This window comes from Cetorhinus maximus, chromosome 31 (assembly GCF_964194155.1).
Source record: "Cetorhinus maximus chromosome 31, sCetMax3.hap1.1, whole genome shotgun sequence".
Classification (NCBI taxonomy): Eukaryota; Metazoa; Chordata; class Chondrichthyes; order Lamniformes; family Cetorhinidae; genus Cetorhinus; species Cetorhinus maximus.
This window is the reverse complement of record NC_135909.1, coordinates 2,738,197-2,762,290: the sequence shown is the minus strand read 5'-3', so window position 1 is coordinate 2,762,290 and position 24,094 is coordinate 2,738,197.

Here is a 24,094-nt window from a genome sequence, read left to right as displayed (position 1 = left end):
CTCCTGTATAAGAACACTCCCGTTATAGAACACACCTGTTATAGAACACTCCCGTTATAGAACACACCCGTTATAGAACACTCCCGTTATAGAACACACCCGTTATAGAACACAACCGTTATAGAACACACCCGTTATAGAACACACCCGTTACAGATCACACCCGTTACAGAACACTCCCGTTATAGAACACTCCCATTATAGAACTCACCCGTTATAGAACACACCCGTTTAAGAACACACCTGTTATAAAACACACCTGTTATAGAACACTCCTGTTATAGAACACACCCGTTATAGAACACACCTGTTATAGAACACTCCGTTATAGAACACACCCGTTATAGAACACACCCGTTATAGAACACTCCAGTTATAGAACACACCCGTTATAGAACACTCCCGTTATAGAACACACCTGTTATAGAACACACCTGTTGTAGAACACTCCCGTTATAGAACACTCCTGTTATAGAACACACCTGTTGTAAAACACTCCCGTTATAGTACAATCCTGTATAAGAACACTCCCGTTATAGAACACTCCCGTTATAGAACACTCCCATTATAGATCACACCTGTTGTAGAACACTCCAGTTATAGAACACTCCTGTATAAGAACCCTCCCGTTATAGAACACACCTGTTATAGAACACTCCCGTTATAGAACACACCCGTTATAGAACACTCCCGTTATAGAACACACCCGTTATAGAACACAACCGTTATAGAACACTCCTGTTATAGAACAGACCCGTTACAGAACACTCCCGTTAAAGAACACTCCCGTTACAGAACACACCCGTTACAGAACACTCCCGTTAAAGAAAACTCCCGTTATAGAACACACCCGTTATAGAACACACACGTTATAGAACACACCCGTTATAGAACACACCCGTAATAGAACACACCTGTTATAGAACAGAACTGTTATAGAACACACCCGTTATAGAACACTCCTGTTGTAGAACACTCCCGTTATAGAACACTCCCTTTATAGAACACACCCGTTATAGAACACTCCAGTTATAGAACACACCCGTTATAGAACACACCCGTTATAGAACACACCCTTTATAGAACACTCCCGTTATAGAACACTCCCGTTATAGAACACTCCCGTTATAGAACACTCCCATTATAGAACATACCTGTTATAGAACACTCCCGTTATAGAACACTCCCGTTATAGAATACTCCTGTTATAGAACACACCTGTTGTAGAACACTCCCGTTATTGAACACTCCTGTATAAGAACACTCCCGTTATAGAACACTCATGTTATAGAACACTCCCATTATAGAACACACCTGTTGTAGGACACTCCAGTTATAGAACACTCCTGTATAAGAACACTCCCGTTATAGAACACACCTGTTATAGAACACTCCCGTTATAGAACACACCCGTTATAGAACACTCCCGTTATAGAACACACCCGTTATAGAACACACCCGTTATAGAACACACCGGTTATAGAACAGACCCGTTACAGAACACTCCCGTTATAGAACACTCCTGTATAAGAACACTCCCGTTATAGAACACACCCGTTATAGAACACACCCGTTAAAGAACACACCCGTTATAGAACACACCTGTTATAGAACACTCCTGTTATAGAACACACCCGATATAGAACACACCTGTTATAGAACACTCCCGTTATAGAACACACCCGTTATAGAACACACCCGTTATAGAACACTCCTGTTATAGAACACACCCTTTATAGAACACACCCTTTACAGAACACACCCGTTATAGAACACTCCTGTTATAGAACACACCCGTTACAGAACACTCCCGCTAAAGAACACTCCCGTTACAGAACACACCCGTTACAGAACACTCCCGTTAAAGAACACACCCGTTATAGAACACACCCGTTATATAACACACCCGTTATAGAACACACCCGTTATAGAACACACCTGTTATAGAACACACCCGTTATAGAACACACCCGTTATAGAACACACCTGTTATAGAACACACCCGTTACAGAACACTCCTGTTATAGAACACTCCCGTTATAGAACACTCCCGTTATAGAACACACCTGTTATAGAACACACCCATTACAGAACACACGCCTTACAGACCACTCCTGTTATAGAACACTCCCGTTATAGAACACACCTGTTATAGAACACACCCGTTATAGAACACTCCCGTTATAGAACACACCCATTACAGAACACACTCGTTACAGAACACTCCTCTTATAGTACACACCCGTTATAGAAAACTCCCGTTATAGAACACACCCGTTATAGAACACACCCGTTATAGAACACACCTGTTATAGAACACTCCCGTTATAGAACATACCCGTTATAGAACACACCCTTTATAGAACACACCCGTTATAGAACACACCCGTTATAGAACACACCCGTTATGGAACACTCCCATTATAGAACACACCCGTTATGGAACACTCCCGTTATAGAACATACCTGTTATAGAACACTCCCGTTATAGAACATACCTGTTATAGAACACTCCCGTTATAGAACACTCCCGTTATAGAACACACCCGTTATAGAACACTCCCGTTATAGAACACACCCGTTATAGAACACTCCCGTTATAGAACATACCTGTTATAGAACACTCCCGTTATAGAACACACCAGTTATAGAACACACCCGTTATAGAACACACCTGTTATAGAACACACCCGTTATAGAACACACCCGTTATAGAACACTCCCGTTATAGAACACACCCGTTATAGAACACACCTGTTATAGAACACACCCGTTATAGAACACACCTTTAATAGAACACACCCGTTACAGAACACTCCTGTTATTGAACAATCCCATTACAGAACACACCTGTTATAGAATACTCCCGTTATAGAACACACCCGTTATAGAACACACCTGTTATAGAACAGAACTGTTATAGAACACACCCGTTATAGAACACACCTGTTGTAGAACACACTTGTTATAGAACACACCCTTTATAGAACACACCCGTTATAGAACACACCCGATATAGAACACTCCTGTTATTGAACACACCCTTTATAGAACACACCCATTATAGAATAGACCCGTTATAGAACACACCTGTTATAGAACACACCCGTTATAGAACACACACGTTATAGAACACACCCGTTATAGAACACTCCTGTTATAGAACACACCCTTTATAGAACACACCCGTTATAGAACAGACCCGTTATAGAACACACCAGTTATAGAACACACCCGTTATAGAACACTCCCGTTATAGAACAAACCCGTTATAAAACAGACCCGTTATAGAACACTCCTGTCATAGAACACACACTTTATAGAACACACCCTTCACAGAACACACCCGTTATAGAACACTCCTGTTATAGAACACACCCGTTACAGAACACTCCCGTTAAAGACCACTCCCGTTACAGAACACACCCATTATAGAACACTCCCGTTATAGAACACACCCGTTATAGAACACACCTGTTATAGAACACACCCGTTTTAGAACACTCCCGTTATATAACAATCCCGTTATAGAACACTCCCGTTATAGAACACACCCGTTATAGAACAGTCCCGTTATAGAACATACCTGTTATAGAACACACCCGTTATAGAACACACCCGTTATAGAACATACCTGTTATACAACACTCCCGTTATAGAACACACCCGTTATAGAACACTCCCATTATGGAACACACCCGTTATGGAACACTCCCGTTATTGAACATACCTGTTATAGAACACTCCCGTTATAGAACATACCTGTTATAGAACACTCCCGTTATAGAACACTCCCGTTATAGAACACACCCGTTATAGAACACTCCCGTTATACAACATACCTGCTTTTGAACACTCCCGTTATAGAACATACCTTTTATAGAACACTCCCGTTATAGAACACTCCCGTTATAGAACCTACCTGTTATAGAACACTCCCGTTTCTCGAACACACCCGTTATAGAACACACCCGTTATAGAACACACCCGTTACAGAACACTCCCTTATTAGAACACACCTGTTATAGAACACTCCCATTATAGAACACACCTGTTATAGAACACACCTGTTATAGAACAGAACTGTTATAGAACACACCCGTTATAGAACACACCTGTTATAGAACACTCCCGTTATGGAACACTCCCTTTATAGAACACACCCGTTATAGAACACTCCCGTTATAGAACACACCTGTTATAGAACACGCCTGTTGTAGAACACTCCCGTTATAGAACACTCTTGTTATAGAACACCCCTGTTGTAGAACACTCCCGTTATAGAACACTCCTGTATAAGAACACTCCCGTAATAGAATACTCCCGTTATAGAACACTCCCATTATAGAACACACCTGTTGTAGAACACTCCAGTTATAGAAAACTCCTGTATAAGAACACTCCCGTTATAGAACACACCTGTTATAGAACACACCCGTTATAGAACACACCCATTATAGAACACTCCCGATATAGAACACACCCGTTATAGAAAACACCTGTTGTAGAACACTCCCGTTATAGAACACTCCCGTTATAGAACACACCCGTTATAGAACACTCCCGTTATAGAACACTCCCGTTATAGAACACACCCGTTATAGAACACACCTGTTATAGAACACACCCGTTATAGAACACACCTGTTATAGAACACACCCGTTACAGAACACTCCCGTTATAGAACACACCTGTTATAGAACACTCCCGTTATAGAATACACCCGTTATAGAACACACCTGTTATAGAACAGAACTGTTATAGAACACACCCGTTATAGAACACACCTGTTGTAGAACACTCCCGTTATAGAACACACCCGTTATAGAACACTCCCGTTATAGAACACACCCGTTATAGAACACAACCGTTATAGAACACTCCTGTTATAGAACACACCCTTTATAGAGCACACCCTTTACAGAACACACCCGTTATAGAACACTCCTGTTATAGAACAGACCCGTTACAGAACACTCCCGTTAAAGAACACTCCCGTTACAGAACACAACCGTTACAGAACACTCCCGTTAAAGAAAACTCCCGTTATAGAACACACCCGTTATAGAACACACACGTTATAGAACACACCCGTTATAGAACACACCCGTAATAGAACACACCTGTTATAGAACAGAACTGTTATAGAACACACCCGTTATAGAACACTCCTGTTGTAGAACACTCCCGTTATAGAACACTCCCTTTATAGAACACACCCGTTATAGAACACTCCAGTTATAGAACACACCCGTTATAGAACACACCCGTTATAGAACACACCCTTTATAGAACACTCCCGTTATAGAACACTCCCGTTATAGAACACTCCCGTTATAGAACACTCCCATTATAGAACATACCTGTTATAGAACACTCCCGTTATAGAACACTCCCGTTATAGAATTCTCCTGTTATAGAACACACCTGTTGTAGAACACTCCCGTTATTGAACACTCCTGTATAAGAACACTCCCGTTATAGAACACTCACGTTATAGAACACTCCCATTATAGAACACACCTGTTGTAGGACACTCCAGTTATAGAACACTCCTGTATAAGAACACTCCCGTTATAGAACACACCTGTTATAGAACACTCCCGTTATAGAACACACCCGTTATAGAACACTCCCGTTATAGAACACACCCGTTATAGAACACAACCGTTATAGAACACACCCGTTATAGAACACACCGGTTATAGAACACACCCGTTACAGAACACTCCCGTTATAGAACACTCCTGTATAAGAACACTCCCGTTATAGAACACACCCGTTATAGAACACACCCGTTAAAGAACACACCCGTTATAGAACACACCTGTTATAGAACACTCCTGTTATAGAACACACCCGATATAGAACACACCTGTTATAGAACACTCCCGTTATAGAACACACCCGTTATAGAACACACCCGTTATAGAACACTCCTGTTATAGAACACACCCTTTATAGAACACACCCTTTACAGAACACACCCGTTATAGAACACTCCTGTTATAGAACACACCCGTTACAGAACACTCCCGCTAAAGAACACTCCCGTTACAGAACACACCCGTTACAGAACACTCCCGTTAAAGAACACACCCGTTATAGAACACACCCGTTATATAACACACCCGTTATAGAACACACCCGTTATAGAACACACCTGTTATAGAACACACCCGTTATAGAACACACCCGTTATAGAACACACCTGTTATAGAACACACCCGTTACAGAACACTCCTGTTATAGAACACTCCCGTTATAGAACACTCCCGTTATAGAACACACCTGTTATAGAACACACCCATTACAGAACACACGCCTTACAGACCACTCCTGTTATAGAACACTCCCGTTATAGAACACACCTGTTATAGAACACACCCGTTATAGAACACTCCCGTTATAGAACACACCCATTACAGAACACACTCGTTACAGAACACTCCTCTTATAGTACACACCCGTTATAGAAAACTCCCGTTATAGAACACTCCCGTTATAGAACACTCCCGTTATAGAACACACCCGTTATAGAACACACCCGTTATAGAACACACCTGTTATAGAACACTCCCGTTATAGAACATACCCGTTATAGAACACACCCTTTATAGAACACACCCGTTATAGAACACACCCGTTATAGAACACACCCGTTATGGAACACTCCCATTATAGAACACACCCGTTATGGAACACTCCCGTTATAGAACATACCTGTTATAGAACACTCCCGTTATAGAACATACCTGTTATAGAACACTCCCGTTATAGAACACTCCCGTTATAGAACACACCCGTTATAGAACACTCCCGTTATAGAACACACCCGTTATAGAACACTCCCGTTATAGAACATACCTGTTATAGAACACTCCCGTTATAGAACACACCAGTTATAGAACACACCCGTTATAGAACACACCTGTTATAGAACACACCCGTTATAGAACACACCCGTTATAGAACACTCCCGTTATAGAACACACCCGTTATAGAACACACCTGTTATAGAACACACCCGTTATAGAACACACCTTTAATAGAACACACCCGTTACAGAACACTCCTGTTATTGAACAATCCCATTACAGAACACACCTGTTATAGAATACTCCCGTTATAGAACACACCCGTTATAGAACACACCTGTTATAGAACAGAACTGTTATAGAACACACCCGTTATAGAACACACCTGTTGTAGAACACACTTGTTATAGAACACACCCTTTATAGAACACACCCGTTATAGAACACACCCGATATAGAACACTCCTGTTATTGAACACACCCTTTATAGAACACACCCATTATAGAATAGACCCGTTATAGAACACACCTGTTATAGAACACACCCGTTATAGAACACACACGTTATAGAACACACCCGTTATAGAACACTCCTGTTATAGAACACACCCTTTATAGAACACACCCGTTATAGAACAGACCCGTTATAGAACACACCAGTTATAGAACACACCCGTTATAGAACACTCCCGTTATAGAACAAACCCGTTATAAAACAGACCCGTTATAGAACACTCCTGTCATAGAACACACACTTTATAGAACACACCCTTTACAGAACACACCCGTTATAGAACACTCCTGTTATAGAACACACCCGTTACAGAACACTCCCGTTAAAGACCACTCCCGTTACAGAACACACCCATTATAGAACACTCCCGTTATAGAACACACCCGTTATAGAACACACCTGTTATAGAACACACCCGTTATAGAACACTCCCGTTATATAACAATCCCGTTATAGAACACTCCCGTTATAGAACACACCCGTTATAGAACAGTCCCGTTATAGAACATACCTGTTATAGAACACACCCGTTATAGAACACACCCGTTATAGAACATACCTGTTATACAACACTCCCGTTATAGAACACACCCGTTATAGAACACTCCCATTATGGAACACACCCGTTATGGAACACTCCCGTTATTGAACATACCTGTTATAGAACACTCCCGTTATAGAACATACCTGTTATAGAACACTCCCGTTATAGAACACTCCCGTTATAGAACACACCCGTTATAGAACACTCCCGTTATACAACATACCTGCTTTTGAACACTCCCGTTATAGAACATACCTTTTATAGAACACTCCCGTTATAGAACACTCCCGTTATAGAACCTACCTGTTATAGAACACTCCCGTTTCTCGAACACACCCGTTATAGAACACACCCGTTATAGAACACACCCGTTACAGAACACTCCCTTATTAGAACACACCTGTTATAGAACACTCCCATTATAGAACACTCCTGTTATAGAACACACCTGTTATAGAACAGAACTGTTATAGAACACACCCGTTATAGAACACACCTGTTATAGAACACTCCCGTTATGGAACACTCCCTTTATAGAACACACCCGTTATAGAACACTCCCGTTATAGAACACACCTGTTATAGAACACGCCTGTTGTAGAACACTCCCGTTATAGAACACTCTTGTTATAGAACACCCCTGTTGTAGAACACTCCCGTTATAGAACACTCCTGTATAAGAACACTCCCGTAATAGAATACTCCCGTTATAGAACACTCCCATTATAGAACACACCTGTTGTAGAACACTCCAGTTATAGAAAACTCCTGTATAAGAACACTCCCGTTATAGAACACACCTGTTATAGAACACACCCGTTATAGAACACACCCATTATAGAACACTCCCGATATAGAACACACCCGTTATAGAACACAACCGTTATAGAACATACCTGTTATAGAACACTCCCGTTATAGAACACACCTGTTATAGAACACTCCCGTTATAGAACACACCCGTTATAGAACACACCTGTTATAGAACAGAACTGTTATAGAACACACCCGTTATAGAACACACCTGTTGTAGAACACTCCCGTTATAGAACACTCCCGTTATAGAACACACCCGTTATAGAACACTCCCGTTATAGAACACTCCCGTTATAGAACACACCCGTTATAGAACACACCTGTTATAGAACACACCAGTTATAGAACACACCTGTTATAGAACACACCCGTTACAGAACACTCCCGTTATAGAACACACCTGTTATAGAACACTCCCGTTATAGAATACACCCGTTATAGAACACACCTGTTATAGAACAGAACTGTTATAGAACACACCCGTTATAGAACACACCTGTTGTAGAACACTCCCGTTATAGAACACTCCCTTTATAGAACACACCCGTTATAGAACACTCCCGTTATAGAACACACCTGTTATAGAACACACCTGTTGTAGAACACTCCCGTTATAGAACACTCCTGTTATAGAACACACCTGTTGTAGAAAACTCCCGTTATAGTACACTCCTGGAAAGAACACTCCCGTTATAGTACACTCCCTTTATAGAACACTCCCATTATAGATCACACCTGTTGTAGAACACTCCAGTTATAGAACACTCCTGTATAAGAACACTCCCGTTATAGAACACACCTGTTATAGAACACTCCCGTTATAGAACACACCCGTTATAGAACACTCCCGTTATAGAACACACCCGTTATAGAACACAACGGTTATAGAACACTCCTGTTATAGAACACACCCTTTATAGAGCACACCCTTTACAGAACACACCCGTTATAGAACACTCCCGTTTAGGAACACTCCCGTTACAGAACACACCCGTTACAGAACACTCCCGTTATAGAACACACCCGTTATAGAACACACCCGTTATAGAACACACCCGTTATAGAACACACCCGTTATAGAACACACCCGTTATAGAACACACCTGTTATAGAACACTCCTGTTATAGAACACACCCGTAATAGAACACACCCGTTATAGAACACTCCTGTTATAGAAGACTCCGGTTATAGTTCACTCCCGTTATAGAACACACCTGTCATAGAACACACCCATTACAGAACACACCCCTTACAGACCACTCCTGTTATAGAACACTCCCGTTATAGAACACACCTGTTATAGAACACACCTGTTATAGAACACACCCATTACAGAACACACCCGTTACAGAACACTCCTGTTATAGTACACACCCGTTATAGAACACTCCTGTTATAGAACACACCCGTTATAGAACACACCCATTATAGAACACACCCGTTATAGAACACACCCGTTATAGAACACACCCGTTCTAGAACACACCCGTTATAGAACACTCCCGTTATAGAACACATCCGTTATGGAACACTCCCGTTATAGAACATACCTGTTATAGAACACTCCCGTTATAGAATATACCTGTTATAGAACACTCCCGTTATAGAACACACCCGTTATAGAACACTCCCTTTATAGAACACTCCCGTTATAGAACATACCTGTTATAGAACACTCGCGTTATAGAACACACCCGTTATAGAACACACCCGTTATAGAACACACCCATCATAGAACACTCCCGTTAAAGACCACACCCGTTACAGAACACACCCATTATAGAACACTCCCGTTATAGAACACACCCGTTATAGAACACACCTGTTATAGAACACACCCGTTATAGAACACTCCCGTTATATAACACTCCCGTTATAGAACACTCCCGTTATAGAACACACCCGTTATAGAACACTCCCGTTATAGAACATTCCTGTTATAGAACACACCCGTTATAGAACACACCCGTTATAGAACACACCCGTTATAGAACACTCCCGTTATAGAACATACCTGTTATACAACACTTCCGTTATAGAACACACCCGTTATAGAACACTCCCATTATGGAACACACCCGTTATGGAACACTCCCGTTATTGAACATACCTGTTATAGAACACTCCCGTTATAGAACATACCTGTTATAGAACACTCCCGTTATAGAACACTCCCGTTATAGAACACACCCGTTATAGAACACTCCCGTTATAGAACATACCTGCTTTTGAACACTCCCGTTATAGAACATACCTTTTATAGAACACTCCCGTTATAGAACACTCCCGTTATAGAACCTACCTGTTATAGAACACTCCCGTTTCTCGAACACACCCGTTATAGAACACACCCGTTATAGAACACACCCGTTATAGAACACACCCGTTACAGAACACTCCCTTATTAGAACACACCTGTTATAGAACACACCCATTATAGAACACACCTGTTATAGAACACACCTGTTATAAAACAGAACTGTTATAGAACACACCCGTTATAGAACACACCTGTTATAGAACACTCCCGTTATGGAACACTCCCTTTATAGAACACACCCGTTATAGAACACTCCCGTTATAGAACACACCTGTTATAGAACACACCTGTTGTAGAACACTCCCGTTATAGAACACTCCTGTTATAGAACACCCCTGTTGTAGAACACTCCCGTTATAGAACACTCCCATTATAGAACACACCTGCTGTAGAACACTCCAGTTATAGAAAACTCCTGTATAAGAACACTCCCGTTATAGAACACACCTGTTATAGAACACACCCGTTATAGAACACACCCGTAATAGAACACTCCCGTTATAGAACACACCCGTTATAGAACACAACCGTTATAGAACATACCTGTTATAGAACACTCCCGTTATAGAACACACCTGTTATAGAACACTCCCGTTATAGAACACACCCGTTATAGAACACACCTGTTATAGAACAGAACTGTTATAGAACACACCCGTTATAGAACACACCTGTTGTAGAACACTCCCGTTATAGAACACTCCCGTTATAGAACACACCCGTTATAGAACACTCCCGTTATAGAACACACCTGTTATAGAACACACCTGTTGTAGAAAACTCCCGTTATAGAACACTCCTGTTATAGAACACACCTGTTGTAGAACACTCCCGTTATAGTACACTCCTGTATAAGAACACTCCCGTTATAGAACACACCTGTTATAGAACACACCCGTTATAGAACACACCTGTTATAGAACACACCCGTTACAGAACACTCCCGTTATAGAACACACCTGTTATAGAACACTCCCGTTATAGAACACACCCGTTATAGAACACACCTGTTAAAGAACAGAACTGTTATAGAACACACCCGTTATAGAACACACCTGTTGTAGAACACTCCCGTTATAGAACACTCCCTTTATAGAACACACCCGTTATAGAACACTCCCGTTATAGAACACAGCTGTTATAGAACACACCTGTTGTAGAACACTCCCGTTATAGTACACTCCTGTTATAGAACACACCTGTTGTTGAACACTCCCGTTATAGTACACTCCTGTATAAGAACACTCCCGTTATAGAACACTCCCTTTATAGAACACTCCCATTATAGATCACACCTGTTGTAGAACACTCCAGTTATAGAACACTCCTGTATAAGAACACTCCCGTTATAGAACACACCTGTTATAGAACAACCCCGTTATAGAACACACCCGTTATAGAACACTCCCGTTATAGAACACACCCGTTATAGTACACAACCGTTATAGAACACTCCTGTTATAGAACACACCCTTTATAGAGCACACCCTTTACAGAACACACCCGTTATATAACACTCCTGTTATAGAACACACCCGTTACAGAACACTCCCGTTAAAGAACACTCCCGTTACAGAACACACCCGTTACAGAACACTCCCGTTAAAGAAAACTCCCGTTATAGAACACACCCGTTATAGAACACACCCGTTATAGAACACACCCGTTATAGAACACACCCGTAATAGAACACACCTGTTATAGAACACTCCTGTTATAGAACACACCCGTAATAGAACACACCCGTTATAGAACACTCCTGTTATAGAAGTCTCCCGTTATAGTACACTCCCGTTATAGAACACACCTGTCATAGAACACACCCATTACAGAACACACCCCTTACAGACCACTCCTGCTTTAGTACACTCCCGTTATAGAACACACCTGTTATAGAACACACCTGTTATAGAACACTCCTGTTATAGAACACACCCATTACAGAACACACCCGTTACAGAACACTCCTGTTATAGTACACACCCGTTATAGAACACTCCTGTTATAGAACACACCCGTTATAGAACACACCCATTTTAGAACACACCCGTTATAGAACACACCCGTTATAGAACACACCCGTTATAGAACACACCCGTTCTAGAACACATCCGTTATAGAACACTCCCGTTATAGAACACTCCCGTTATAGAACACTCCCGTTATAGAACACACCCGTTATAGAACACACCCGTTATAGAAGACACCTGTTATAGCACACTCCCGTTATAGAACATACCCGTTATAGAACACACCCGTTATACAACACACCCGTTATAGAACACACCCGTTATAGAACACTCCCGTTATAGAACACATCCGTTATGGAACACTCCCGTTATAGAACATACCTGTTATAGAACACTCCCGTTATAGAATATACCTGTTATAGAACACTACCGTTATAGAACACTACCGTTATAGAACACACCTGTTATAGAACACTCCCGTTATAGAACACACCCGTTATAGAACACTCCCGTTATAGAACACTCCCGTTATAGAACATACCTGTTATAGAACACTCGCGTTATAGAACACACCCGTTATAGAACACACCCGTTATAGAACACACCCATCATAGAACACTCCCGTTATAGAACACACCCATTATAGAACACTCCCGTTATAGAACATTCCCGTTATAGAACACTCCAGTTATAGAACACACCAGTTATAGAACACACCCGTTATAGAACACACCTGTTATAGAACACACCCGTTATTGAACACTCCCGTTATAGAAAACTCCCGTTATAGAACACACCTGTTATAGAACACACCCGTTATAGAACACACCTGTAATAGAACACACCCGTTACAGAACACTCCTGTTATTGAACAATCCCATTACAGAACACACCTGTGATAGAATACTCCCGTTATAGAACACACCCGTTATAGAACACACCTGTTAGAGAACAGAACTGTTATAGAACACACCCGTTATAGAACACACCTGTTGTAGAACACACCTGTTATAGAACACACCCTTTATAGAACACACCCGTTATAGAACACACCCATTATAGAACCCTCCTGTTATAGATCACACCCTTTATAGAACACACCCATTATAGAACAGACCCGTTATAGAACACACCTGTTATAGAAAACACCCGTTATAGAACACACCCGTTATAGAACACACCCGTTATAGAACACTCCTGTTATAGAACACACCCGTTATAGAACACACCTGTTGTAGAACACTCCCGTTATAGAACACTCCCGTTATAGAACACTCCCGTTATAGAACACACCCGTTATAGAACACTCCCGTTATAGAACACACCCGTTATAGAACACACCCGATATAGAACACACCTGTTATAGAACACACCCGTTATAGAACACACCTGTTATAAAACACACCCGTTACAGAACACTCCCGTTATAGAACACACCTGTTATAGAACACTCCCGTTATAGAACACACCCGTTATAGAACACACCTGTTATAGAACAGAACTGTTCTAGAACACTCCCGTTATAGAACATACCTGTTATAGAACACACCCGTTATAGAACACACCCGTTATAGAACACACCCGTTATAGAACACTCCCGTTATAGAACATACCTGTTATAGAACACTCCCGTTATAGAACACACCCGTTATAGAGGACTCCCATTATGGAACACACCCGTTATGGAACACTCCCGTTATAGAACATACCTGTTATAGAACACTCCCGTTATAGAACATACCTGTTATAGAACACTCCCGTTATAGAACTCTCCCGTTATAGAACACACCCGTTATAGAACACTCCCGTTATAAAACATACCTGCTTTTGAACACTCCCGTTATAGAACATACCTTTTATAGAACACTCCCGTTATAGAACACTCCCGTTATAGAACCTACCTGTTATAGAACACTCCCCTTATAGAACACACCCGTTACAGAACACACCAGTTATAGAACACACCCGTTATAGAACACACCCGTTATAGAACACACTAGAACACACCCTTTACAGAACACACCCGTTATAGAACACTCCTGTTATAGAACACACCCGTTACAGAACACTCCCGTTTAAGAACACTCCCGTTACAGAACACACCCGTTACAGAACACTCCCGTTAAAGAAAACTCCCGTTATAGAACACACCCGTTATAGAACACACACGTTATAGAACACACCCGTTATAGAACACACCCGTTATAGAACACACCTGTTATAGAACACTCCCGTTATAGAACACACCCGTTATAGAACACACCCGTTATAGAACACTCCTGTTATAGAAGACTCCCGTTATAGTACACTCCCGTTATAGAACACACCAGTCATAGAACACACCCATTACAGAACACACCCCTTACAGACTACTCCTGTTATAGAACACTCCCGTTATAGAACACATCTGTTATAGAACACACCTGTTATAGAACACTCCTGTTATAGAACACACCCATTACAGAACACACCCGTTACAGAACACTCCTGTTATAGTACACACCCGTTATAGAACACTCCTGTTATAGAACACACCCGTTATAGAACACACCCGTTATAGAACACACCCGTTATAGAACACACCCGTTATAGAACACATCCGTTAAAGAACACTCCCGTTATAGAACACTCCCGTTATAGAACACTCCCGTTATAGAACACACCCGTTATAGAACACACCCGTTATAGAACACACCCGTCATAGAACACTCCCGTTATAGAACATACCCGTTATAGAACACACCCGTTATAGAACACACCCGTTATAGAACACACCCGTTATAGAACACACCCGTTATAGAACACACCCATTATAGAACACACCCGTTATGGAACACTCCGTTATAGAACGTACCTGTTATAGAACACTCCCGTTATAGAACATACCTGTTTTAGAACACTCCCGTTATAGAACACACCCGTTATAGAACACTCCCGTTACAGAACACACCAGTTATAGAACACTCCCGTTATAGAACATACCTGTTATAGAACACTCCCGTTATAGAACACACCCGTTATAGAACACACCCGTTATAGAACACACCCATTATAGAACACTCCCGTTATAGAACACACCCATTATAGAACACTCCCGTTATAGAACATTCCCGTTACAGAACACTCCAGTTATAGAACACACCAGTTATAGAACACACCCGTTATAGAACACACCTGTTATAGAACACACCCGTTATAGATCACACCCGTTATAGAACACTCCCGTTATAGAACACACCCGTTATAGAACACACCTGTTATAGAACACACCCGTTATAGAACACACCTGTAATAGAACACACGCGTTACAGAACACTCCTGTTATTGAACAATCCCATTACAGAACACACCTGTTATAGAATACTCCCGTTATAGAACACACCCGTTATAGAACACACCTGTTATAGAACAGAACTGTTATAGAACACACCCGTTATAGAACACACCTGTTGTAGAACACACCTGTTATAGAACACACCCTTTATAGAACACACCCGTTATAGAACACACCCGTTATAGAACACTCCTGTTATAGAACACACCCTTTATAGAACACACCCATTATAGAACAGACCCGTTATAGAACACACCCGTTATAGAACACACCCGTTATAGAACACTCCTGTTATAGAACACACCCTTTATAAAACACACCCGTTATAGAACAGACCCGTTATAGAACACATCCTGTTATAGAAAACACCCGTTACAGAACACTCCCGTTAAAGACCACTCCCGTTACAGAACACACCCATTATAGAACACACCCGTTAAAGAACACTCCCGTTATAGAACTCACCCGTTATAGAACACACCTGTTATAGAACACACCCGTTATAGAACACTCCCGTTATATAACACTCCCGTTATAGAACACTCCCGTTATAGAACACACCCGTTATAGAACACTCCCGTTATAGAACATACCTGTTATAGAACACACCCATTATAGAACACACCCGTTATAGAACACACCCGTTATAGAACACTCCCGTTATAGAACATACCTGTTATAGAACACTCCCTTTATAGAACACACCCGTTATAGAACACTCCCATTATGGAACACACCCGTTATGGAACACTCCCGTTATAGAACATACCTGTTATAGAACACTCCCGTTATAGAACATACCTGTTATAGAACACTCCCGTTATAGAACACTCCCGTTATAGAACATACCTGCTTTTGAACACTCCCGTTATAGAACATACCTTTTATAGAACACTCCCGTTATAGAACACTCCCGTTATAGAACCTACCTGTTATAGAACACTCCCGTTATAGAACACACCCGTTACAGAACACACCCGTTGTAGAGCAGACCCGTTATAGAACACACCCGTTATAGAACACACCCGTTATAGAACACACCCGTTATAGAACACTCCCGTTATAGAACACACCCATTACAGAACGCACCCGTTACAGAACACTCCTGTTATAGTACACACCCGTTATAGATAACTCCTGTTATAGAACTCTCCTGAAATAGAACACACCTGTTATAGAACACACCTGGTATAGAACACACCCATTATAGAACACACCCGTTATAAACACACCCGTTATAGAACACACCTGTTATAGAACACTCCTGTTACAGATCACACCCGTTATAGAACACACCCGTTATAGAGCACACCTGTTATAGAACACACCCGTTATAGAACACTCCCATTATAGAACACTCCCGTTATAGAACACTCCCGTTATAGAACACACCCGTTATAGAACACTCCCGTTATAGAACATACCTGTTATAGAACACACCCGTTATAGAACACCCCCGTTATAGAGCACACCCGTTATAGAACACTCCCGTTATAGAACATACCTGTTATAGAACACTCCCGTTATAGAACACACCCGTTATAGAACACTCCCATTATAGAACACACCCGTTATGGAACACTCCCGTTATAGAACATACCTGTTATAGAAGACTCCCGTTATAGAACATACCTGTTATAGAACACTCCTGTATAAGAACACTCCCGTTATAGAACACTCCCTTTATAGAACACTCCCATTATAGATCACACCTGTTGTAGAACACTCCAGTTATAGAACACTCCTGTATAAGAACACTCCCGTTATAGAACACACCTGTTATAGAACAACCCCGTTATAGAACACACCCGTTATAGAACACTCCCGTTATAGAACACACCCGTTATAGTACACAACCGTTATAGAACACTCCTGTTATAGAACACACCCTTTATAGAGCACACCCTTTACAGAACACACCCGTTATATAACACTCCTGTTATAGAACACACCCGTTACAGAACACTCCCGTTAAAGAACACTCCCGTTACAGAACACACCCGTTACAGAACACTCCCGTTAAAGAAAACTCCCGTTATAGAACACACCCGTTATAGAACACACCCGTTATAGAACACACCCGTTATAGAACACACCCGTAATAGAACACACCTGTTATAGAACACTCCTGTTATAGAACACACCCGTAATAGAACACACCCGTTATAGAACACTCCTGTTATAGAAGTCTCCCGTTATAGTACACTCCCGTTATAGAACACACCTGTCATAGAACACACCCATTACAGAACACACCCCTTACAGACCACTCCTGCTTTAGTACACTCCCGTTATAGAACACACCTGTTATAGAACACACCTGTTATAGAACACTCCTGTTATAGAACACACCCATTACAGAACACACCCGTTACAGAACACTCCTGTTATAGTACACACCCGTTATAGAACACTCCTGTTATAGAACACACCCGTTATAGAACACACCCATTTTAGAACACACCCGTTATAGAACACACCCGTTATAGAACACACCCGTTATAGAACACACCCGTTCTAGAACACATCCGTTATAGAACACTCCCGTTATAGAACACTCCCGTTATAGAACACTCCCGTTATAGAACACACCCGTTATAGAACACACCCGTTATAGAAGACACCTGTTATAGCACACTCCCGTTATAGAACATACCCGTTATAGAACACACCCGTTATACAACACACCCGTTATAGAACACACCCGTTATAGAACACTCCCGTTATAGAACACATCCGTTATGGAACACTCCCGTTATAGAACATACCTGTTATAGAACACTCCCGTTATAGAATATACCTGTTATAGAACACTACCGTTATAGAACACTACCGTTATAGAACACACCTGTTATAGAACACTCCCGTTATAGAACACACCCGTTATAGAACACACCCGTTATAGAACACACCCATCATAGAACACTCCCGTTATAGAACACTACCGTTATAGAACATACCTGTTATAGAACACTCGCGTTATAGAACACACCCGTTATAGAACACACCCGTTATAGAACACACCCATCATAGAACACTCCCGTTATAGAACACACCCATTATAGAACACTCCCGTTATAGAACATTCCCGTTATAGAACACTCCAGTTATAGAACACACCAGTTATAGAACACACCCGTTATAGAACACACCTGTTATAGAACACACCCGTTATTGAACACTCCCGTTATAGAAAACTCCCGTTATAGAACACACCTGTTATAGAACACACCCGTTATAGAACACACCTGTAATAGAACACACCCGTTACAGAACACTCCTGTTATTGAACAATCCCATTACAGAACACACCTGTGATAGAATACTCCCGTTATAGAACACACCCGTTATAGAACACACCTGTTAGAGAACAGAACTGTTATAGAACACACCCGTTATAGAACACACCTGTTGTAGAACACACCTGTTATAGAACACACCCTTTATAGAACACACCCGTTATAGAACACACCCATTATAGAACCCTCCTGTTATAGATCACACCCTTTATAGAACACACCCATTATAGAACAGACCCGTTATAGAACACACCTGTTATAGAAAACACCCGTTATAGAACACACCCGTTATAGAACACACCCGTTATAGAACACTCCTGTTATAGAACACACCCGTTATAGAACACACCTGTTGTAGAACACTCCCGTTATAGAACACTCCCGTTATAGAACACTCCCGTTATAGAACACACCCGTTATAGAACACTCCCGTTATAGAACACACCCGTTATAGAACACACCCGATATAGAACACACCTGTTATAGAACACACCCGTTATAGAACACACCTGTTATAAAACACACCCGTTACAGAACACTCCCGTTATAGAACACACCTGTTATAGAACACTCCCGTTATAGAACACACCCGTTATAGAACACACCTGTTATAGAACAGAACTGTTCTAGAACACACCCGTTATAGAACACACCTGTTGTAGAACACTCCCGTTATAGAACACTCCCTTTATAGAACACACCCGTTATAGAACACTCCCGTTATAGAACACACCTGTTATAGAACACACCTGTTGTAGAACACTCCCGTTATAGGACACTCCTGTTATAGAACACACCTGTTGTAGAACACTCCCGTTATAGAACACTCCTGTATAAGAACACTCCCGTTATAGAACACTCCCGTTATAGAACACTCCCATTATAGATCACACCTGTTGTAGAACACTCCAGTTATAGAACACTCCTGTATAAGAACCCTCCCGTTATAGAACACACCTGTTATAGAACACTCCCGTTATAGAACACACCCGTTATAGAACACTCCCGTTATAGAACACACCCGTTATAGAACACTCCTGTTATAGAACACACCTGTTATAGAACACACCCGTTATAGAACACACCTGTAATAGAACACACCCGTTACAGAACACTCCTGTTATTGAACAATCCCATTACAGAACACACCTGTTATAGAATACTCCCGTTATAGAACACACCCGTTATAGAACACACCTGTTATAGAACAGAACTGTTATAGAACACACCCGTTATAGAACACACCTGTTGTAGAACACACCTGTTATAGAAAACACCCTTTATAGAACACACCCGTTATAGAACACACCCGTTATAGAACACTCCTGTTATAGAACACACCCTTTATAGAACACACCCATTATAGAACAGACCCGTTATAGAACACACCTGTTATAGAACACACCCGTTATAGAGCACACCCGTTATAGAACACACCCTTTATGGAACACTCCTGTTATAGAACAGACCCTTTATAGAACACACCCGTTATAGAACAGACCCGTTATAGAACACACCTGTTATAGAACACACCCGTTATAGAACACTCCCGTTATAGAACACACCTGTTATAGAACAGACCCGTTATAGAACACTCCTGTTATAGAACACACACTTTATAGAACACACCCTTTACAGAACACACCCGTTATAGAACACTCCTGTTATAGAACACACCCGTTACAGTACACTCCCGTTAAAGAACACTCCCGTTACAGAACACACCCATTATAGAACACTCCCGTTAAAGAACACTCCCGTTAAAGAACACTCCCATTATAGAACACACCCGTTATAGAATACACCTGTTATAGAACACACCCGTTATAGAACACTCCCGTTCTATAACACTCCCGTTATAGAACACTCCTGTTATAGTACACACCCGTTATAGAACACTCCCGTTATAGAACATACCTGTTATAGAACACACCCGTTATAGAACACACCCGTTATAGAACACACCCGTTATAGAACACTCCCGTTATAGAACATACCTGTTATAGAACACTCCCGTTATAGAACACACCCGTTATAGAGGACTCCCATTATGGAACACACCCGTTATGGAACACTCCCGTTATAGAACATACCTGTTATAGAACACTCCCGTTATAGAACATACCTGTTATAGAACACTCCCGTTATAGAACTCTCCCGTTATAGAACACACCCGTTATAGAACACTCCCGTTATAGAACATACCTGCTTTTGAACACTCCCGTTATAGAACATACCTTTTATAGAACACTCCCGTTATAGAACACTCCCGTTATAGAACCTACCTGTTATAGAACACTCCCCTTATAGAACACACCCGTTACAGAACACACCAGTTATAGAACACACCCGTTATAGAACACACCCGTTATAGAACACACTAGAACACACCCTTTACAGAACACACCCGTTATAGAACACTCCTGTTATAGAACACACCCGTTACAGAACACTCCCGTTTAAGAACACTCCCGTTACAGAACACACCCGTTACAGAACACTCCCGTTAAAGAAAACTCCCGTTATAGAACACACCCGTTATAGAACACACACGTTATAGAACACACCCGTTATAGAACACACCCGTTATAGAACACACCTGTTATAGAACACTCCCGTTATAGAACACACCCGTTATAGAACACACCCGTTATAGAACACTCCTGTTATAGAAGACTCCCGTTATAGTACACTCCCGTTATAGAACACACCAGTCATAGAACACACCCATTACAGAACACACCCCTTACAGACTACTCCTGTTATAGAACACTCCCGTTATAGAACACATCTGTTATAGAACACACCTGTTATAGAACACTCCTGTTATAGAACACACCCATTACAGAACACACCCGTTACAGAACACTCCTGTTATAGTACACACCCGTTATAGAACACTCCTGTTATAGAACACACCCGTTATAGAACACACCCGTTATAGAACACACCCGTTATAGAACACACCCGTTATAGAACACATCCGTTAAAGAACACTCCCGTTATAGAACACTCCCGTTATAGAACACTCCCGTTATAGAACACACCCGTTATAGAACACACCCGTTATAGAACACACCCGTCATAGAACACTCCCGTTATAGAACATACCCGTTATAGAACACACCCGTTATAGAACACACCCGTTATAGAACACACCCGTTATAGAACACACCCGTTATAGAACACACCCATTATAGAACACACCCGTTATGGAACACTCCGTTATAGAACGTACCTGTTATAGAACACTCCCGTTATAGAACATACCTGTTTTAGAACACTCCCGTTATAGAACACACCCGTTATAGAACACTCCCGTTACAGAACACACCAGTTATAGAACACTCCCGTTATAGAACATACCTGTTATAGAACACTCCCGTTATAGAACACACCCGTTATAGAACACACCCGTTATAGAACACACCCATTATAGAACACTCCCGTTATAGAACACACCCATTATAGAACACTCCCGTTATAGAACATTCCCGTTACAGAACACTCCAGTTATAGAACACACCAGTTATAGAACACACCCGTTATAGAACACACCTGTTATAGAACACACCCGTTATAGATCACACCCGTTATAGAACACTCCCGTTATAGAACACACCCGTTATAGAACACACCTGTTATAGAACACACCCGTTATAGAACACACCTGTAATAGAACACACGCGTTACAGAACACTCCTGTTATTGAACAATCCCATTACAGAACACACCTGTTATAGAATACTCCCGTTATAGAACACACCCGTTATAGAACACACCTGTTATAGAACAGAACTGTTATAGAACACACCCGTTATAGAACACACCTGTTGTAGAACACACCTGTTATAGAACACACCCTTTATAGAACACACCCGTTATAGAACACACCCGTTATAGAACACTCCTGTTATAGAACACACCCTTTATAGAACACACCCATTATAGAACAGACCCGTTATAGAACACACCCGTTATAGAACACACCCGTTATAGAACACTCCTGTTATAGAACACACCCTTTATAAAACACACCCGTTATAGAACAGACCCGTTATAGAACACATCCTGTTATAGAAAACACCCGTTACAGAACACTCCCGTTAAAGACCACTCCCGTTACAGAACACACCCATTATAGAACACACCCGTTAAAGAACACTCCCGTTATAGAACTCACCCGTTATAGAACACACCTGTTATAGAACACACCCGTTATAGAACACTCCCGTTATATAACACTCCCGTTATAGAACACTCCCGTTATAGAACACACCCGTTATAGAACACTCCCGTTATAGAACATACCTGTTATAGAACACACCCATTATAGAACACACCCGTTATAGAACACACCCGTTATAGAACACTCCCGTTATAGAACATACCTGTTATAGAACACTCCCTTTATAGAACACACCCGTTATAGAACACTCCCATTATGGAACACACCCGTTATGGAACACTCCCGTTAT